A 5,558-nucleotide genomic window follows, 5' to 3' on the forward strand; every position below is an offset into this window, starting at 1 on the left:
ACCTCCCTCATCTAAGTCGAGATGTCCATTTGTAGGCATGGGGGTCTTGATTGGTTTGCACTTCTCCATGTTGAACCTTTTCAACAAGTCTTTGGTATACTTCTCTTGTGAGAGAAAGTTACCATCTTTCATTTGCTTGACTTGAAAGCCGAGGAAGTATGTTAGCTCACCAATCATTGACATCTCGAACTCCTTCAACATCAACTCACCAAATTCCTTGCAATGATAGTCATTTGTCGAGCCAAAGATTATATCATCAACATATACTTGACAAATGAAAATATCACCGTTATGTTTCTTTGTGAAGAGAGTTGTGTCGACGGTCCCGATTTTGAAGCCCTTTTCGATGAGGAAGTCGCGAAGACGCTCATACCAAGCCCTTGGAGCTTGCTTTAGCCCATAAAGCGCCTTGGACAACCTGTAAGCATGGTTAGGATATCTAGGGTCTTCAAATCCAGGCGGTTGCTCAACATATACAAGTTCATTTATGAAGCCATTTAAAAATGCACTTTTTACATCCATTTGATAAAGTTTTATATCATAGCATGATGCATATGCAAGTAGGATACGGATGGCTTCCAGTCGAGCAACCGGTGCAAAGGTCTCTCCAAAATCTAAGCCTTCAACTTGAGAGAATCCCTTTGCGACAAGTCTTGCCTTGTTTCTTACAATCACACCTTGATCATCTTGTTTGTTTCTGAACACCCACTTTGTTCCAATGATTCTTGCATCTTGTGGGGGCTTCTCCAGGGTCCAAACTTCGTTACGGGTGAAGTTGTTAAGTTCTTCATGCATGGCATTCACCCAGTCCGGATCCTGTAGCGCCTCATCTATACAAGTAGGCTCAACACAAGAAACAAAAGAGTGATGTTCAATAAAATTAGCATGTCTATGTGATCGAGTAATAACCCCTTGTGAAGGACTCCCGATGATTTGGTTTTGAGGATGAGCTTGAAGTAGTGATGAGTTTCTCCTGTCAACCACTTGGGAAGAAGATCCTGGAGCATCAACATCTTCGGCTTGTACCCTTGCTTGTTCATGAGAGACAAATGTATCTTCATTTGCATGCCTCTCATCTTTTTCATCATCTTGTGGTACATTTGATGAAGAAGGCCTGTCAATGATTTGCACCTCTTCTTCATCTTCTTTTGGTTTGATAGCTCCAATAGGCATGTTCTTCATTGCTTCCCTAAGTGGCTCATCACCTACATCATCAAGATTTTCAAGTGCTCCTTAGGAGCCATTAGTCTCATCAAATTCCACATCATATGTTTCTTCTACCACGCCAGTGGCATGGTTGAATACTCGATATGCTTTGGATTTTAATGAATAACCCAAAAGAAAACCAATATCACAACGTCTTTGAAACTTCCCTAGATGATGGCGTTTTTTGTAGATGTAGCATTTGCACCCAAACACCCGGAAGAAAGAGACGTCTGGCTTTTTCCCATTTAGCAGTTCATAAGGAGTCTTCGCAAGTAGCCGGTGAGGAAATAGCCTGTTTGATGCATAGCAAGCAGTGTTGACAGCTTCGGCCCAAAACCTCTCCGGTGTGTTATACTCATCAATCATTGTTCTTGCAAGGGTGATCAAGGTCCTGTTTTTCCTTTCAACAACTCCATTTTGTTGAGGTGTATATGTGGCAGATACTTCATGCTTGATCCCAATTTCATCACAGTACTCATGAATGTTGGTGTTGTCAAATTCTTTGCCATTGTCACTTCTAATCTTCTTAATCTTGCAATCAAATTCATTTTGTGCTTTCTTGGCAAACTTCTTGAATATAGATGCAACTTCAGATTTGTCATGGAGAAAGAACACCCAAGTGTATCTTGAGAAGTCATCAACAATCACTAGACAGTAGAGGTTGCCACCGGCACTGACATAATTTGTAGGTCCAAATAAATCCATGTGAAGTAGTTCCAGTGGCCTTGATGTTGACATGAAAGCTTTAGTAGGATGTGTATTAGCAACTTGCTTTCCAGCTTGACATGCACTGCATGGCTTGTCTTTTTCAAACACCACATCCTTTAATCCTCTAACCATATCCTTTTTTAATACTTTCTTGAGAGTGCTCATTCCAACATGTGCAAGCCTCCTATGCCAAAGCCATCCAAGAGAAGCTTTGGTGAAGAGGCAAGTTCTTAAGTCTGCATCTTCTGAAGTGAAATCCACTAAGTAGAGGTTGTTGTATCTAAATCCCTTGAATACCATTGATTCATCATCTATTTTTGTTACAATAACCTCTGATGGAGTGAATAAGCATTGAAGTCCAAGATCACAGAGTTGTCCCACTGATAATAAATTGAAGCTCAAGGGAGCAACTAAGAGAACATTTGATATTGATAAGTCATTTGAGATTGCCACCTTGCCAAGTCCTTGCACTTTTCCTTTTGAGTTGTCTCCAAATGTGATTTTATCTTGACCATCAACATTCTCATCTAGTGAGGTGAACATCCGTGGGTTGCCTGTCATATGTTGTGTGCATCCACTGTCAATAACCCAATGGCTCCCACCGGTCTTGTAGTTCACCTACATTCACAGACAATTCAAGCTTGAGTTTTGAGGGCCCTATATTGCATAGGACCAGTGACTCTCAATTAAGGACTTTGCCACCCAGATTTGTCTAGGTCTACTCTTATTTGGTGGACCTAGGAATGTAACCTTAATCTTTCCATTTGCCACCTTTCTTAGAACATAGTGAGCATTGAAAGCAAATGGTCTTGAGTGCTTAGGCAAGGGAGTTGGTGGTTTAGCTTTGCAGTTGTGGGCAAAATGACCTTCATTTCCACACTCAAAGCATTTGATAGGCTTGTGAGTCTGCTTTGGCTTGTATTGAGTGATAGCTTTCTTTTGCACAAAAGCATTGTATCCAATACCACTCTTGTTATTTTTCATAACAGTGTTCATAAGCAGCTCATTTTGGAGGTATTGACCCTTGTTGAACTTTTGCACACTTGTTGCAAGATGTTCATTTTCACTTTTTAGTTTCTTGACCTCATTCTTAAGCCTTTGGTTATCCACTGCCAACTCATTGTTGAAATCATTGTTCTCAATAGCAACTTTTCCTCTAGTAGTTGCATCAGTCAAGTAATTCTTCAATTTTTGGTTGTCTAAAGTCAGGACTTCAACTTTTTCAGTCAATTCAGCATGTAGACTAGTTTGCTCTTCTTGAATCAAATCATCACATGAGGTTGCTACATCAAGCTTAACAACAGGGTTAATAGCCTCATGTGTTTTGCAAGATAAAAGTTCATTTTCAACAAGAAGATTGTCATGATCAAATTTAATTTGAGTATAGTCTTCCTTGATCTTTACTAGTCTAGTTTGCAACTCCCTATTAGCTTCATTTAATTTGTCATATTTTTCCTTAACATCTTTTAGGGAGTTTGTGAGCTCATTTACAGTTGATGACATAGTTTTATTTTCTTCTTTTATTTCATCACTAGCCTTTATAACTATGTCATACTTGGCATTTAAAGATTCATTTTCATTTTCAACCTATCACATTTAGCTTTTGACTTTCTAATGATTTGAGTATATTCTTTAAGTAAGTCAGCTAACTCATCATATGAAGGTGAAGCAAATTCTTCATCACTATCACTGTCACTATCATCATCAATATTAATATTATTTTGTACCTTTCGTTCACCCCTAGCCATGAGGCATAGGTGAGAAGTGGATGATGGCGATGGTGGTGGTGAAGAGAAGTCCCCGGCGATGGCCGCAACTTTTTCATCATTCTCTTCTTCACTTGAAGAAGACCCACTTGATGATTCGATGCCGGTGAGCCAATCGCCAACAATATATGCCTTTCCATTCTTCTTCTTGTGGAACCTCTTTTGCTTCCCATCCTTCCTCTTGAAGAATTTCTTTTCCTTCTTTTCATCATCGCTGTCATCTTCCTTCTTGCCCTTGAACTTGTTCTTCTTGGGCTTGTTGCATTGATGAGCAAGATGACCAAGCTCACCACAGTTGTAGCAGTCCATCTCAGAAATGGGCTTTCTTTTGTTGGAAAAGAACTTCTTCTTTCTTGAATCAAATTTGATGCCTTCTCTATTTAGCTTCTTCAACATCTTGGTGGTCTTCCTTACCATCAAGGCAATGTTTGCATCAAGGTCATCATCACTTGAGGATTCTTCCTCAACTTGTATTTTTGCTTTTCCTTTTCTTTCATGATTTGCTTTGAGAGCCAAATCCTTTCTTTTGGAAGATGATTCTTCTTTGTCGTTGATGTGCATGTACATTTCATGGGCATTGATCTTTCCCAAAATTTGTGTAGGTGTGGTAACTGAAAGATCCATTTGATGTAGCACAGTGATAATGTGTCCATATTTGTCTATTGGGAGGACACTGAGAATCTTCCTCACAACATCCGGTTGTGAGATTTGAGTAAGCCCCAATCCATTGACTTCCTCTACAAGAATATTAAGTCGTGAGTACATAGCATTTGCATTTTCATTAGTAAGCATTTCAAAGGAATTTAATTTTCGCATGGCTATGTGATATCTTTCCTCACGTTCACTTCTAGTTCCTTCATGTAGAGCACAAATGTCCATCCACAAATCATGAGCATTTTTATGATTCCTTACTCTATTGAACACATCTTTGCAAAGGCCTCTAAAAAGGGTGTTTTTGGCCTTAGCATTCCATTTCTCATAATTGAACTCATCACCTACAAGATTTGTGGGATCTCTAGGTTCGGGGAACCCTTGTGTGGCGGCTTTATAGACACCAATGTCTATAGCCTCTAAGTATGCTTCCATACGAATTTTCCAATAAGGAAAATCGTCACCATCAAAAACGGGAGGAGGTCCATCCCCACCGGACATCGTAACTCTAGCGGTTAAGCTAATCTATGAGCAACAAGGCTCTGATACCAATTGAAAGGATCACGATGCCCAAGAGGGGGGGTGAATTGGGCTTTTCTAAAAATCAACACTAATTAAAACCTAAGCAAGAGCTAAACAAGAGCCCAACTTCACCCCAACAACTAGCACTAAGAATATAATACTAGAAATGTAACAAAGCTAAGATAATACTTCAAATACTTGCTAAACAAATACACAATGTAAAGTGCTTGAATTAAGTGCGGAATGTAAAGCAAAGTTTAGAAGACTCCTCCAATTTTTCCCGAGGTATCGAAGAGTCGGCACTCTCCACTAGTCCTCGTTGGAGCACCCGCGCAAGGGTATCGCTCCCCCTTGGTCCTCGCAAGAACCAAGTGCTCACTACGAGATGATCCTTTGCCACTCCGGCGCGGTGGATCCCTCGAGACCGCTTACAAACTTGAGTCGGGTCACCAACAAGATCTCCACGGTGATCACCGAGCTCCCAACGCCACCAAGCCGTCTAGGTGATGCCGATCACCAAGAGTAACAAGCCGTAGACTTTCGCTTGACCAAGAGAAGCCTAATGCAAGTGGTGTGTGCTCTAGGTGGCTCTCACTAGCGCTAATGAGGAACAAGCGCGGATTATGATTCTCTAATCTCCTCACTAGGCTTTTGGTGCTTGCAATGCTCTACCAATGTGCTGGAATAAATGTGGAGTGCAAGACA

Source organism: Zea mays, chromosome 1 (genome assembly GCF_902167145.1).
Source record: "Zea mays cultivar B73 chromosome 1, Zm-B73-REFERENCE-NAM-5.0, whole genome shotgun sequence".
Classification (NCBI taxonomy): Eukaryota; Viridiplantae; Streptophyta; class Magnoliopsida; order Poales; family Poaceae; genus Zea; species Zea mays.